The following is a 17,591-nucleotide window of genomic DNA, read 5'->3' as shown; positions in this document are numbered from 1 at the left end:
TTTTTACGTCTATGTTCATGAGAGAAATTGGTCTATAGCTGTCTTTCTCTGTTGCTTCTTTCTCTAGTTGAGGGATTAAGGTGACGATGGCTTCATAGAAGATATTTGGGAGGACTCCCTCCCTTTCAATTGTTTTGAATAGCTTGAAAAGAATTGGAATTAGTTCTTTAAATTTCTGGTAGAGTTCAGCAGTTAAGCTGTCCAGTTCAGGGCTTTTCACTAGTAGGCACTTTATTACCGATGCAATGTCTACCTACATCTTCAAGGCTCAATTATGGTAGGCTGTATGTGTCAAGGAATATATCCATTTCTTCTAGGTTTTCAGATTTGTTGGCATGCAGCTCTTTGTAATAATTCCCAATGATTCTTTTTCTTTCTGTGGTATCTTGTTACATTTCCTTTTCCTTCTCTGATTTTATTGACTTGGGTCTTCTTCTTCTTCTTCTTCTTCTTCTTCTTCTTCTTCTTCTTCTTCTTCTTCTTCTTCTTCTTCTTCTTCTTCTTTTTTTTGCTTTGTTCAGCAAATGATCAATTTCTTTTATTTAAAAAAAGCTCATTTCATTGATACTTTTTATAGTTTTTTGGGTTTCAATTTTATTTTTTTCTTCTCTAATTTTAATTAGTTTTTTTCCTACTAATTTGGAGTTTTGTTTACTGTTGTTTTTCTAGGTCACTTATTTGGTGCCTTTCCAATTTCTTTATATAGGCACCAAGTGCTATAAATATCCCTCTTAACACTGCTTTTGCTGTATCCAATAAGTTTTTATATGTTGTATTTCCATCTTCAATCATTTCCAGAAGTTTTTTATTTCACTTTTGATTTTTTTCTATGACCACCTGTTCAACTCAGGAGAATGTTGTTCAGTATCCATATGTTTGCATATATTACAGAGTTGTTCATTTCTGACTTCATTCCATTGTGGTTAGAGAAAAAGTATGGTATGATTTTGATTTTTTTTTTAATTTGCTGAGACTAGCTTTATGGCCTAGCATGAAATCTATCCTAGAGAAATTCCATGCATTGCTGAGAAGAATGTGTATTCAGTCACTGTGGGGTTAAAGTTCTGTATTTATCTGTTAGGTCCACTTGGTCTATAGTGTCAATTAACTCTGTTGTTTCCTTGCTGATTTTCTTTCTGGTTGATCTGTCCTTTGCTGAAAGTGGGGTTTTAAAGTCCCCCATTGCAATTGTATTGTAGTTTATGTTTCCCTTTAGTTCTAATAACATTTATTTAAAATGACCAGGTGCCCTGTAACTGGATGCATATACTTTTATTATAATCACAATTTCCTATTGAATTGATCCTTTAATGGTAAGTTCAACAATGGATCCTTTAATTATCAATTTTAATGGGATAAAACATTTGAAAACTATGCAACAGATAAAGGATTAATATCCAGAATCTATAAAGAGCTCAAGAAATGCAAAAACAATAAAACAGCCCAGTTAAGAAATGGTTAAAGGACTTGAACGGGCATTTTTTAAAAGAGGAAATTCAAATGGCTAACAGATACAGGAAAAATGCTCAGAACAGTAGCCATCAGGGAAATGAAAATAAAAACCACATGAGATTTCATCTTACCAGGGTTAGAATGACTTTCATATAGAAATCAACAAACAACAAATGCTCTCAAGGATGTGGGGGAAAAGGTAACCTAATCCACTGTTGGAGTAATGTAAACTGGTACAACCACTGTGGATGACAGTATGGAGATACCTCAGAAATATGAATATAGACCTACTATATGATCCAGCCACCCCACTCCTGTGAATTTACTCAAATGAAATGAAATCTGCATATGAAAGAATGATCTGTATAACTATGCTTATTGCAGCCCAATTCACACTAGCTAAGATATGGAATCAACCCAGATATCCCTCAGCAGAAGACGGAATATAGAAATCACAGTATATGTACACTACGTAATACTGCACAATGGTTAAAAAATCGAAATCCTGTTATTTGCAACAAAGTTGATGCAACTGGAAACCAATAAGGCAGTGCAAAAACAACAAATATCATATATTCTCCCTAATTTGGGTTAACTAATAGAGTGCCTAAAAGTTAATCTATCAAAGTGAAATTGACATTTTGAGATGCTGTATTTTCACCAGCCCTTGTCTCTGCTAATGAGGAACACTGATTTTTTTTTTTTGTATAAAATTTGTTGAACTCTTTACTTAGTGTAGGGTTAACTTTATCAGCATAAAGTTACCTGGAAATAGATATTTGTAAAACATAAGAATGAAGAGAGGTAGGAGGAATGAAGGGTGAGAGAGTGGGCTGGAGGGAGTGTAGGATGGGAAGAATCACTATGTTCCTAAATTTGTACATATGAAATGGATGAAGTTTGTATATCTTAAATAAAATGTTTTTAGGTAATAAAAACGAGAGAGAAAGTAAAGCTTTTGAATCAAAAATTTTAAAAAAGTAAAAAAGCTGTCTCATTTTTCGCCCTTCATCCTTGGTTAAGGAAATGGTTAACTAGTACACTATTCTCTTCAAACTGGGGCAAGCCATAATGATGCCATTTTGTCAGTTGCCAAGGATTTTTCTAGAAGGAAAATTCTGAGATGGTGTGATGGTATTCCTGGACCACCTGGCAAACGTCTAGAAATATGATGAGTGGCTGCACTTGCTGTGGTGGGATATGGTGTCAGCTGGAAGTCTGGGGACATCAGACTCTCCGAATCCACTGTTGTATCTGATTCCCTTAATTTCATATTAATCTTTGGGAATTAGAAAATGGTCAGTAGATTGTCTCTATATGCAGGTCCTATGAATGTATGGATTTTGTTTTTTTCTCTGATTCCCAGTATCTGTTTGGAAACTCTTGTAGGGTAAGGGAGCATTTTTGGTATGGAAAGTGGGGAAAAAAGAATATTCTTTGGGCACAAGGGAAAATTCATTCTCAGTATTGCATATAGTCCTGATGGGAAGTATCTGGTCAGGGGAGCCATAGCACCATTGATATTCTTGATATGGCAATGAGGAAATTGTGCAAACTGTGGACGGCCATGCTATGTTCATTTGCTCCTTGACATTTTGCAAGGAGTCTCACCTCCTCATCACTGCTTCAGATGATAGATACATCAAGATCTATGACATACAGCATTCCAAACTATCCAGCTTGTTGGGTGGCCATGCCTCCGAATAAGTGAACATAACCTCTTGCCTTGATGATACTCACTTTGTTTCCAGCTTATCTGACAAGAATGCAAAAGTGTGGGATGTTGGAACAAAGACTTGTGCCCATACATTCATTGATCACCAGGATCAGGTCTGAGAAATAAAATACAATGCAAAAATGGCTCAAAAATTGTGTCTGTGGGAGGTGTCCAGAAAAATCTGTCTATGATTGTCCAGTATAAGCCAGACTCTCCTGGTTAAGCTGTAAAGAGAATGCATCATTCCATCATTATATTCCTTTCCTTTTTCAGGCTCACTTTATGTAAATGCAGCATTTATTGCATCAAAGACTTAAGTTTTGTAGGTGCAATATAAACCTTCTTGCTGTATTGGAAATTCTGTTCAGAACTTAATATGAATTAAGCATTCTTAATGCAAAAACAAAACAAAACCTGGAAGTATGTTAAGGATATGAAAGAATCTTTTCAGACTCATAGATCAAGTCATTCATTCATTTATTCAACTTCTAATCTTTATTCAAAAAATCACTGATCACCTATTATGTACTACTATTAAGTAAATCATTCATAGCAATATGGACAAATTATAGAGGAACACAAGTGCAAGATGTTTTAAGTTTTTTTTTTTTTTTTTTTGACTGGCAGAGTGGACAGTGAGAGAGAGACAGAGAGAAAGGTCTTCCTTTTTCTATTGGTTCACCCCCAATGGCCGCTGCGGCCAGCGCACCGTGCTGATCCGTAGCCAGGTGTTTCTCCTGGTCTCCCATGCTTGTGCAGGCCCAAGCACTTGGGCCATCCTCCACTATACTCCCGGGCCATAGCAGAGGGCTAGACTGGAAAAGGAGCAACTGGGACAGAATCCAGCGCTCCGACTGGGACTAGAACCTGGGGTGCCGGCGCCACAGGCGGAGGATTAGCCTATTGAGCCACAGCACTGGCCAGATGTTTTAAGTTTTAAGTCTATAATCACTACTGCTAATAGCTAGTATTGAGTCATATGGTGACACTTAACTAAAAAGGAGGCTAGTATATCTACCTAAGTACACCCAAGACTATATCAAGTAGATGTATTCTTTCTGCGTGCCCAGGAAGAGAAAAGTTATGTTTTGATGATGAACGTGTAGTCCCTGCCACATCAATTTTTTTTTTTTTATGATAGTTTGTGTCTCTGATGAAAGAAGTAAAAACAGAGATTAAGTAAGAATTTTAGGACATATTTTTGTATTTAGCAAACTATCCAGGAGTACTTCACAGGTATATTTGCCTTGTAATATACATTGTAACATTTTCAGTTACTACTCTCAAACTCATATATGATGCTTATGTATGGAACATATCTGTATTGTGCAGAAATAGCAAGGCTTTGATAAAAAAGAAAAATTATATTATTAGGATACTTCTGTACTAAAAGCTTGAATGATTTACTGTCCATATAAATGAGAAATGTTGTAATGCTAATAAACTACAAAAAGGGTAAAGTGTAAAATTTACTATTTTTATTCCAAAAACATGTAAAAGATGCTGTATTTTCGATTAAGTATTCTACAGTTTTTTTAAAAAAGAAATCATGGGAAAGAAGTCATTTTTTTTTTCATCACAAAACTTAATGTCTATTACAGGAAGGCAACTCCTGTATGAGTTCTGACAAGAGGGCAAGAGTGAACACAAACTGTAAACTACTTTGAGAAACTATAACAGATCAGGGTCATCAAGGAATGAATCTTCAATGTGAAGACTAGATAGGTAGTAGAATGGAGAGTAGGTATATGTACCAACATAGAGGTAATGGATGTAGTGGTAAGATTGAAGAAGAGGGCCGGCGCCGTGGCTCAACAGGCTAATCCTCCGCCTTGCGGCGCCGGCACACCGGGTTCTAGTCCCGGTCGGGGCACCGATCCTGTCCCGGTTGCCCCTCTTCCAGGCCAGCTCTCTGCTGTGGCTAGGGAGTGCAGTGGAGGATGGCCCAAGTCCTTGGGCCCTGCACCCCATGGGAGACCAGGATAAGCACCTGGCTCCTGCCATCGGATCAGTGCAGTGCGCTGGCCGCAGCGCGCTACCGCGGCGGCCATTGGAGGGTGAACCAATGGCAAAAGGAAGACTTTTCTCTCTCCCACTGTCCACTCTGCCTGTCAAAAAAAAAAAAAAAAAAAAGATTGAAGAAGAGGCTCTGAGGTGGGAAACAGGATACCATGTCCTAACAACTGAATGCCAATCAACATTTCCAGATTAAAGTGAACACAAAATGCACAAAAGCCTGCATCGTGCAGAACTTGAAAAACTCAATCGGGAATCTCAACTTCCTGATGCAAAATGAAAAACTATCGATGACTTTAATGAAGAGAATTATGTAATTGAATATATATTTAAAAGCAAATGAATGGGTCATGCTGATCTTACTGTGGCTGGTTGAAAAGCAAGAATAAATATTAGGTGATTAGGTATGAAGCTATGTTATTAAATCATGCAAGATCATGGCCTAGGCTATTAGAAGTGGATATGAGGAGCAAAGAAACAGAAAGAAAAAGAATACTACACACTGAAAAAATCGACAGCATACAGGTAACAAAGAAGAGAGAAGAATCAGAAAATATCTGCTGTTTGTTTAGATTAAGTAGTACCCAGAGAGCAACTAATTGTTTGTATTCACTTGATATCGACAGAGGTACATCTTTATTATCTAGTCTCAGAAATGTCTTAATTGTAAAATTCTGTGCTGCAATTATTCCAGAGTGAGTGTGATGTTCTCAGTTTGAGAGAACATCGTTGAAATTCACTATTACTGACAATATTATGAGAAAAGGAATTGGAGAGGAAGCAGTCTAGACTTTTTTATTGTAGCTTACATATTCATGGTAAAGCTAAAACAATAGATTCTATGGAAGTACAGGTTACAGCACAATAATCTGGCTGACCTTGAACTAATCAGTACCTTTCCCCCTTTTCTTGCTAGTAGTTCTCAATAAAAACTAAAATGTGCTAGGAATATAGAATAACCTGAGAGGAAACAATGGATTAGAACAGCCTGAAACTATTCTAGTCTCTCCCCAAAACAGGCTACCTTTCCACATGTTAGCCCAGAATGTCAAAAGACCCTGGGGAATAAAACTCAAGGCAGGATACTCTTTGGGGACCCTCATATGCAGTGCAAGTGAGGCATGTGCATTGGAGATTTCATTTGCACCAGCCAGTTTTTTGAGGTTGAGGTTCAGGGACTGGTATGTGGGGATATATATATATATATATATATATATATATATATATGAAATGATTCCACTTCAGGTACCTTATTGAGTATGGGTATGATCTGGTTTATCAGACTCAGACAACTTAGTGGCAAGTTATTGTTCTTCATACAGGGTCTGCCAGCTTTGAGAGATTTTTGAATACCCTGTAGTGTAGGGCATGGTAGGATATATAATTCAAAGTAGAAAGCAAGTGCTATAATTTAAAATTTAATGAGAAAGAAATATAAAGTTGTTTGGATTTTGAAGAAAAATTTTAGCTGGATACTCTGATTTGCCAGGTGATTTCAAAGGATGAAACTTAACTTTCTAAATTTTACTTTTGTTTATTTGAGAGAGGGAGAGAGAGAGAGAGAGAGAGAGAGAGAGAGAGAGAGAGAGAGAGAAACTCCCATTCATTGGTTTACACCCCAAATAATTCACAATATTTGGAACTGGGCCAGGCTGAAATCAGGAGCTGGACATTCAATCCATGTCTCACATGGATTCAAGGACCCAACTACTTGAGCCATCACTATGGCCTCCCAGTGTGGCATTAGCAGGAAAGAAGAAATTGGAGGAGAGCTGTGACTTGAACCCAAGCACTTCAGTTTCATCTATAGGTGTCACAAGTGGCATCTTAACTTTTATGCCAATCATCCATACCAAGGATGCCATTTTATATGATGCTTTGCCAAAAGAAGGCCTTTCAGACAGAACAGATCTATGAAAACCTTGTAATGAATGGGCTTTGTGATAGTAGCCCAATAATGTCCAAAGTATCTGTGGCAAAAAGGAATGCCTTAATAGGACAATTGGACTGCAGGTGTCTAACAGTTTAGTGCAAAGCTGTCAACTATTGACAAGTCAATATTCCACTTGTAATGAACAGTTTCTGGTTCTCTCACAGAGACAAGGGCCTGATACGTGTTGGATATTTGCTAATGGGACACCAAATGATCTTGGCTTAAGCTCATGAACTTGGTGTTACCAATACTCCAAGCCACCCAAATATTTAGGTTCAGAAATGATTCATCAATTTGAAATAGTATATATAAATACTTGACCACAACTAGGTGGAAATAAATTATAATATCAAATCAGTCAAAGATAAAGCCAGATACTAAAGTATTCATTTTAATCAGTAACAAACTATTTCGATGGGGAAGAAGATCCAGCATAAACTGAATTCAACTGTCATGAAATTTACTGGTCCTGCTATTAGTCATTTCATTGGTGAAAAGTTTCCTTCATTTTTGAGGTGAAGATGTATTTGCTCATGTACAGTTGCATTAGGATAGGTTTGAGCCCATTGTTATTTGAAAAATGGATATGTATTAATGCCAGCTATTTAAGAGATAGACTGCAGTAGAACTTGGTCATTTCTTGTCACCTAATATTTTGGTGTACTCACCTGTGTTCTGTAACTTCCCACCCTATATCTAGTGAAGATAGAATTCACATTCGATAACTTTTTTTCTGTTTGCATAAGGACAGATGTGACTTAAGTATCTACAGTCAAATACAACTTTGAGAGAGTTAGAAATACAAGCAATAAATGTAAGGAACTTACTCTGTGTGAGGTAGCTGTAGTAAATAGTAGAGGGCGCCAGTTCCTATGAGGTAGCACTACCACATTTCTCAGCTTTCTGGTCTGCCTGACTGACTCTTCTCAACGTTTTATAAACTTTTTAATATGTTGTATACTTTTAAAATATTTAATATTATTTAATATTTTATACTTTTAATATTTAAATTTAATATTTTATATCTTTTGTAATATTTAATATTTATACTTTTTAATATTCTGAATAAGATCTTGCTATGTTTTTAAGTTAGCTTGTAAATAGTTGTTTGCAACTGATACTCTAACCCATATGGCAAAATTATGGTCATTGAAACCATGGGAATAAATTATTTCATATAGAGAGTGACTCACAACATGAAGTAGGTGAGTCACCAGGTGGAGTAGGTGAAGCCCACTGTAGAGGAGGAGGTGGTTAACCCTAACTGGGGACTCTTTCATAGAGATGGTATCTCTTAATTGAGTGGGTGTGAGGTCAAAGAGTATGCAGAAGAAAGGCAGAGGCCTATAGAAATATCTTGGGTCTCACAGGCCACTCTATGCTTTCTTAATAATGCTGGCAAATGGCTCATGCATATTTCACATAGACAAGATCAGGTGCATTGAGGGTGGTACGGGACACGTAGAACAATGGGACATAATAGAAACCCCAGAAATAATAACAGGTAATCTTTGACAAATGATGTAAAACCACTCCCTGGATCAAAAAACGATCTCTTCAACAAATAGTGTTGGGGAAATTGGAGTTCAACACGCAGAAGTTTGAAATGACCCCTTTCTTACACTCTATGAAAAAAAATCAACTCAAAATGGATTGAGGATCTAAACTTAAGATGAAATCCAGAACTGGATGTTGGATCCATTTGGGGAGTGGACAGGTGGATGGAAGATTTTTCTCTCATTGTGCCTCTTTGTGTCATGCTGCCTTTCAAATAAATAAAATAGTAAAAAGAACTTAAGGGACAGATATTGTGGTGCAGTGGGTTACGCTGTGTTCTGTGACTTCAGACTCAGATCCCGGAGTGCAGGGTCAAGTCCTGGTATCACCACTTTTGAACCAGCTCCTTGTTAATGTTCTTGGTAAAACAACAAATGATGGACCAACTACTTGGGCCCCTGTAACCCTTACTTGAGAACAGGATGGAGTTTCTGGCCCCTGGCTGAACCTGGCCCATCCTAGTTGTTATTGCCACATGAGGACTGAATCTGTGGATAGAGGATCTCTTTCTCTTTCTATCACTCTGCCTTTCAAATGAATCAACTAAATCTTAAAAAGAAAAGTCAAAAACCAAGCCAAATCAAGCAAACAAACAAACAAAAAAAAAAAAGAGAGAGAAAAACTAGGTTTTTCATTGAGACTTCACTTTTCAAAATGGGCTAATACTGAGCTCCTCAGTATTTAACTTTTTTATTTTTTATTTTTTTAAACTTTTATTTAGTAAATATAAATTTCCAAAGTACAGTTTATGGGTTACAATGCCTTTTTCCTCCCCATGACTTCTCTCCCACATGCAACCCTCCCATCTCCCGCTCTCTCTCCCATTCCATTCACATCAAGATTACTTTCAATTATCTTTATATACAGAAGATCAATTTAGTATATATTAAGTAAAGATTGCATCAGTTTGCACCCACACAGAACATAAAGTGTAAAATACTGTTAGAGTATTAGTCATAGCATTAATTCACATTGGACAACATATTAAGGACAGAGATCCCACATGAGGAGTAAGTACACAGTGACTCCTGTTGTTGATTTAACAATTTGACACTCTTGTTTATGGTGTCAGTAATCTCCCTAGGCTCTTGTCATGAGTTGCCAAGGCTATGGAAGCCTTTTGAGTTCGCCGACTTCGATCTTATTCAGACAAGGTTATAGTCTCCTCCCTTCAGAGAAAGGTACCTCCTTCTTTCTATATCTCTTTTATCTTGATATCTTTCCTCTCAAATATAAAGTTATTGATCATTTGGACTAGTGAGATGGTATTGGTATATACAAAGTTTATGGGATTGTATTGGAATCCCCTGGCACGTTTCTAACTCCACCATTTGGGGCAAATCCGATTGAGCATGTCCCAAATTGTTTATCTCCTCCCTCTCTTATTCCCACTCTTATATTTAACAGGGATCACTTTTCAGTTAAATTTCAACACCTAAGAATAATTGTGTGTTAATTACAGAATTCAACCAATAGTATTAACTAGAACAAAAAAATACTAAAAGGGATAAAGTATTAAATTGTACATCAACAGTCAGGACAAGGGCTGATCAACAGTGATAATATTTCACTTTTATATGATGATTCTGATTATATAAATATGCTATGATAAAGGGTCTATGAAGTCATTAAGACAATACAGGGGGCCGGCGCTCCGGCTCACTAGGCTAATCCTCCGCCTTGTGGCGCCGGCACACCGGGTTCTAATCCTGGTTGGGGCGCCGGATTCTGTCCCGGTTGCCCCTCTTCCAGGCCAGCTCTCTGCTGTGGCCAGGGAGTGCAGTGGAGGATGGCTCAAGTGCTTGGGCCCTGCAACCCATGGGAGACCAGGATAGGCACCTGGCTCCTGCCATCGGATCAGCGCGGTGCGCCGGCCACAGCGCACCAGCCGTGGCGGCCATTGGAGGGTGAACTAACGGCAAAGGAAGACCTTTCTCTCTGTCTCTCTCTCACTGTCTACTCTGCCTGTCAAAAAATAAATTAAAAAAAAAGACAATACAGGGAAAGTAAAATACTCTTCCATGGTTACTAATTTAAATTTACTAAAACAGTCACAGGCTGAGAGCTCATATCTGAGTATTTTCATCTATATTGTTTCTTATGCATCCTATATTTCACACTTTCAAGGAATAATCAGAACAGAGAATGTTTATTATTAGTATTTAAAAAAACACTTGGAGTAACTTAACATAGTTAATGAAATTTAAATATAGAGGTTAAAGGGGTTGTATAAAATATAAATGTGTAAGGTTTTGTTGACTTCCAAATAACTAATTGAATGTTGGACTTGTGTTTTGCCCTCAGGAGAAAGCCGATCTGATTTAAAACAGAAGTTGAAAAGGAATTTGAGTTTGCTTTATGAAACTGCTTCACAAAAAATTTTTCAGTTATTCAATATTAACTGAAAAGTACATGAGTTTATCTTTAATATCTCCCACTTGACATACTGATGAAAGGTACTTATATCTCCTTCTATAGTCAAAGAAACCCTGTCCTCACATGGTCAGGCTAACAGAGTCAGAATGGCAATTGTCACTACATAGTTCAGATAGTTACCCTGAACTGTGGCTCAAGTATCTAAGCTGCCTAATTCTATATCAGTGATTAAATCAGAAATAATCATGCTTAATACAAATCAAGAAAAAATAATGTGCGATTTGCAAAAGATAAAGAATTGAACTCAGTGTATTTAAAAAAAAAAGCTCTATAAATAAAGAAATTTTCTATCTTGGTTCTATAACTGTTGCTTCCATGTGTTTGTTTTTGTTTTGCAAATACAGAATTGGATTAACCATGAATTAAACTCTAATTAGTCCATTTATAGCCTTATTCCCTCCCTTCTCCCCCTCTTCCTTCTTTGCTTCCCTCCATTCTTTATTTCTTTTATGACTTATCTTCTTTATAAGATAATAACCATTCAGGAGTAGGTGTTCAGCCCAGCAATTATGAAAACTTTCAAGACAACTAAGTTACACAACATGGTTCCTAGGTTCAACTGGGCTCTGGGTCCTGCAAACATAGACCTGAGCAGCAGCAGGTAAAGGCTTACATTGTTCAGTCCCTGCTATCCATGTGGTAGACTGATTGTGTTCCTGGCTCCCACCTTTGGCTTAGTCATAGCTTTTGCAGACTTTTAGGAGTGAAGCAGCAAATTAGGTCTTTATCTCTAATCCTATTTCTAGCTCTATTTCTATATCTCTTTTATCTTGATATCTTTCCTCTCAAATATAAAGTTTTTTTTTAAAAAAATGATTCAACGACAAAATAGGAAATCCTAAACAATAACTGGCATCTAAAATTATGATTTATTTTGGCTAACCCCCTTATGCTAACTTGGGGTTAGATCCTTCTGAGTCCTTGACCTAAATATTCCATTTTATAGAATGTATCACATCTAATGCTTCACAAACGGGTATGTTTTTATTTCTGTGTTTGTAATTCTATAAAACGGGTTAAATGAAGTATGTAATCTTTTGGTATTTATTTTTCTCAATTTTTATTTATATTGCCATGTATCACTGTAATTCTTTTAACTGATGAATAGTATACCATCTGATGAAGACAGTTTATTCACTACTCTAATATGTAAGTATTGCATATTTTACTATTATAGTTATGGAAAAATTTTACATTGATAAATGTGCCAAATTTTACATATCAGGGTGTCTCTTTTGAGTAAATTCTTAGGAAGGTAACTACTGATCATAAGTCAATCATTTCTATTTGCTGTACATATTTGTGACCTTTTAGTTGTCATGATTTAAAACTAAACAAAAAGAAAAAAGATAAAAATAAAATGAAGTATTCTTTTTCAACGGAATTAAAAAAATGATCTATTTTGGGCTTGATGGAGTTCAATAGGAAATAATGAATGTCAAAATGTCTACACGGACCCACTTATACCTTAAGAAGCCCATTTTCTCATACTATCCTTTGTTTCCTATTAGCCATGAGAAGTAAACAATTTCAATTGTGAATCAGTGTCATATTGACTGTTATAGCCCAATTTGAGCATGTATATAATGCTACAAGGAGATGAATAAAGGTCAATTGTATCTGGAAATACATTTACTCCATGATAAAGTGCAACTTTTCTTGAAGAAATTCCATATTCACAATTCCATATTTTATCAGCATTTATTTTAACTTTAGATTATTCAACATTTTCTAAAATTTCTTTATTGAATAATATACTCAATGTCTTTGAATTACCTTCATCCACTTCATTGCTTAAGCAATTGCTGAGGCCAGTGATTTTTTTTCAAAATGAAGTTGGATAGTCAAATCACAGTGCTATTTTTGGCAATAGGATGAAATCTAATTCTTGTTATGCAGTTGCCTGTTCAGGAATGTATTCTATTTGGAAAATATTGCCTCTCTATATATGCTTTTTGACATTCTAATGAATTTTCCATATTCCCTCTGAGAAGCCATTTGACTTGATGATAATCCTGTAGACTAAGAATAAATTCTGACATCATTCTGCCATAAATGATCACCTTTAGCACTAAGTTTGCTGTACTCCATTTTGAGGAGAAAATACAGATAAGATATATTCACATATAATCCCTTTGAGTAAACTTTTAACTTTTCTATGAACTAACCTCTGTATGTCAGAAGTATCCATCAGCAGAAAAGGGTTTACCTGTTTTTTGAGTACAAAAATTTCAAAACAGCCATAGTAAATAGTGATCCTAGAAAGAGAAACAAAAGTAAATTAAGCCTTCATTTCTTCCTTTTCACGTTCATATGCTGATGCTTCTTCCCACTTTGGCACTCTCCTTATTCACTGTTTTGAGGTGGCAAGAAATCATGATGGGTCTTAATGTGCAAGAGTTCTGCACAAGGTTCATGGAAAATTAAATTAAGTAATGAGTTTACTTTGTTGGAAATAAAAATTAAATTCATGTGGTTTTTTAATAATAAACATTTTTCATGACCTTGTACAGATTTCTTATAAGTATGAATTTCATTTTTATCACCAATAAACATCTCCAAATTCTATTTTCCATGAACTTGTAAAACATGATTAGAAATATTTTATTTGTACCTATTATTGGAGTACAGTGCAATAATTCAATACAAATATTCAATGAATGGTGATCAAATAAGGTTAGTTAGCTTTTGCATCTATTTAAACATTGTTTTAAATTTCTTGATTAACACTCAACAATTATATCTATAGGACACAGCATGGCACTTAACTAAATATACCCAATGTGTAGCCACCAAATCAAAGCAATGAATATTTCACTGTCTTTGTTCACCCTATTCTTGGAGCCTTTGAGCTAATGTCCTCTATCAATGAATAAAATATGTTAACTTGTTGTGAAATATCACATATTATACTGTGGAAGACCAGAAAAAATTCACTCTAATTGAATTTTGGTACCTGTTATCCAACTTCCTTCTATCTCCATTCTCTATCACTTTTCCCAGTCTCTACCAGTACTATTCTGGTTTAGATTTTTTTTTTTAACCTTCCACATAGAAGAGATAATATATAGTATTTGTCATTCTGAGTCTGATTTATTTCACTTAACATGATGTCCTCCAGGTTCATGAATGTTGCGGCAAATGATAGGCTATCATTCTTTTTGGCTGACTATTATTTCGTTGTGTATATATGTATGTGTATCTCACATTTTCATTTATTTATTTATTTATTTGATAGGTAGAGTTATTGACAGTGAGAGAGAAACAGAGAGAAAGGTATTCCTTCCGTTGGTTCACCCTCCAAATAGCCGCTATGGCCGGCACTGCGCCAATCCAAAGCCAGGAGCCAGGAGCTTCTTCCTGGTCTCCCATGTGGGTGCAGAGGCCCAAGCACTTGGGCCATCCTCCACTGCCCTCCTGGACCACAGCAGAGAGCTGGACTGGAAAAGGAGCAACCGGGACTAGAACCCAGCACTCATATGGGATGCTGGCGCCACAGGTGAAGGATTAACCAAGTGAGCCATGGCACCGGCCCCATGTAGCTTACATTTTCTTCATCTATTTACTTGTTGATGGGTACCTAGGTACCCGTATCTTAGTATGGTAAATAATGCAACAAAACACAGGAGAAGAGTATGGAGATTCCTCAAAATAATCTACAAAATAGATTTACTATAGAATCTAGCCTTCACACTTCTAGAGATACACACACAAACACACACACACAAAGTGAGATTAACATATCAAGTGATAGCTACACATCCATGATTATTCTGTGAACTTTTTGAAGTATGTTTATAGCTGCAAATGGATAACATAATGGAGCAATCAGTAGGAGTCTGTACTGGCTACCAGGTCCTTCCTCTTTCTACTAAATGGGCCTTATTTGAAATATTAAATGAAAGCACACTTTTTATTATTTAATAGTAAATAAAAAATTTGCCCCATATGAAACTCTACCTCCTTCTTTACTGTGTATCTGAGCAAGACACATAACTTCAAGATATTCTTTTTCTCAAAATAGTATGTTTATAGGCACTAAAAGAGGAGACATATGTGAAATTTTGTCCATGATAATTGTCCATTCCCTGATGTAGAACCTGTTCTTTAGTATACTAATTAATAACTGCAACAAGTGATGATCAAGAGTGGGAAAGGTTTGAATTTTCTTTTGGTAGTTTATATATTGCAAATGAGTGGGGGCATGAGAGTTTTACTTGTCAGGAGGAACATTAGAAAATGGAATATATTCTACCACAAAATAATTTTATTTATAGGGATGAAAGTTTTCACCAGGACACAAATTCAGCCAATTTTTGATGACTCTAATGAATGTACCTTGGCACTGACATTCAATTTATAACTGCATAGCTGGTGACATTTCTGTTTCCTAAGGAAAAACATTTCCAAATTTCAGATCATTCTTCACATAGGCAGCAGTATCTAGAAACAAGATAGCTATGTGAGAGAATGCATGTGCCTGCATTTCTAGAAATACAGGTCTGTATTCAGTTATGAACTCTGCCAAAGAGAGAGAGAGGCCTAGACTGCAAGTGGTAGCAATTGTTTCAGACTTACATTCATCCACCTACTTGTCTGCAGATCATTCAGGATTGGGAAACTGATCACTACTGACGTGTGCCAAGCTTTCTAACTCCCAAATATGAGTGATAATGAGGCAATCAATGGTATGCTCACAAATACATTTATTTGAGAGTTTAAGGAGGTAGAGATAGAGAGGGAAAGGAAGAGGAAGAGAGAGAAGGGGGGAGAGGGACAACTTCATCAGCTGCATACCTCCCCAAATGCCTGCAGTGGCCAGGGCTGGGACAGGGCCAAAATCAGGAGACAGGAACTCAGCCCTAGTCTCCCATGTGTGTAGTATGGACCCATTTACTTGAGCCATCACCTGCTGTCTACCAGCATGTGCATTAGCAGGAAGCTGGAGTCAGGAACCAGATCTGTATATCAAATTCAGGTGTTCAGGTACTCTTATGTGAGACTCAAGCATACTAGATAGTGTCTTAACTGTTAGGCCAAATGCTTATTCCTTGCTAATAAAAAGTACAGTAATATAGTCAATGATTGTGGATCAATTACTATCTGCCAGGACTACTGAATTTATTTGTCAGTGTAAAACATCAGTGCCTAAGGTTAGAAAGACATTCTTAACTACTAAAATCATAGTGGTCAATTTCAGGTATGCAAACATTAATTTTTTTTTTAAATAGTGGTTCTATATAAGCCAGTTAACTAAGGGTATGACCTTGGATCAAACTGCTTTTCAGATATTTCATTTCATTCATTCAAAGAAAAAGCTCTGTGGTGAGAACATCCTTCTTAAAATTTTAACATTGAAGACACACAATTTTTATTTATGTGACAGGGATAGAGTGATACTCTCATCTTTTCACTCAAAGTACAATATTCTGGTGACCATGTTAGATATATAAAAAGTATGTCATTGAAAGATCTCCAATAAGATTGTGAGGAAGGTCATAAAACTCCCAGTGAGTATAATAACATTTAATAATAATCACAAGCAGTTGCATTGAATAATTTTAACTGAATCATTTATGCAAGCATTGAAAAGAAACACATTTTCCTAGTGGAAATACAGATACTCTTTGTTCCTTACACTTTAAAACTAAAACAGATGCATTCAATCATAATGAGAAAGTACAGTATTAAATCACTTGTTCTAAAACACAAGGTGACTTAGCCAACGATGGATGGCCCTCTGTCTTCTGTTTGTTCACTCCTTCCTGGACACCCTCCCTACCATCTTTGTATTTGTACTTCCTACAACATGTTCTCTTCTGTGCTTCACTGTTGTTTTAATATAGCAAAAATAGAAGGGCTCATTTCTACATGAAACTGTAACTGTTGTGTAAATTCACAAGGTGAAATGCAAGCAAAAGTCCTCATCTCTCTTTCCTCATATCTTAGGAATATAAATTAAAAGCTGCCTAAATATTTTGTGAACATTTGACTGATGTGTTTTGAAATTAATTTTTATATTTTCCTCTGTTATATAAAGAGTATAATGACATTTTCTTTATATTCTATGATTTAGAAATATCAAATACTTTGTGTTTCTATGTGGGTGCAAACTGTTGAAATCTTTATACTAAATTGATCTTCTGTATATAAAGAGAATTGAAAATGAATCTTGATGCAAATGGAAAGGGAGAGGGAGCGGGAGAGGGGAGGGTTGCGGGTGGGAGGGAAGTTATGGGAGGGGGAAGCCATTGTAATCCATAAGCTGTACACTGGAAATTTATATTCATTAAATAAAAGTTAAAAAAAAAAGAAATATCAAATATTGTCAACAAGATCATACTAATCAATTCTAATCATGAAACAGAGATATTTATTTATTCGAACAAAAAGTATGATCTTGGAGACAAATTAAATAAACTAGATTTAAATATATTATTTATTACCTTGTCTAAGACTTAGGAATTAACTCTAATCCAA

At 36.1% G+C, this 17,591-nt stretch overlaps 1 pseudogene; it reads left to right on the top strand.

Annotated features, from left to right (window-relative positions):
- Nucleotides 1–245: 245 nt before the first annotated feature.
- Nucleotides 246–3,373, top strand: LOC133756578 (superkiller complex protein 8-like; annotated as a pseudogene).
- Nucleotides 3,374–17,591: the final 14,218 nt, after the last annotated feature.

Source organism: Lepus europaeus, chromosome 3 (genome assembly GCF_033115175.1).
Source record: "Lepus europaeus isolate LE1 chromosome 3, mLepTim1.pri, whole genome shotgun sequence".
NCBI classification, from domain to species: domain Eukaryota; kingdom Metazoa; phylum Chordata; class Mammalia; order Lagomorpha; family Leporidae; genus Lepus; species Lepus europaeus.
This window is presented reverse-complemented; position numbering and strand designations above follow the sequence as displayed.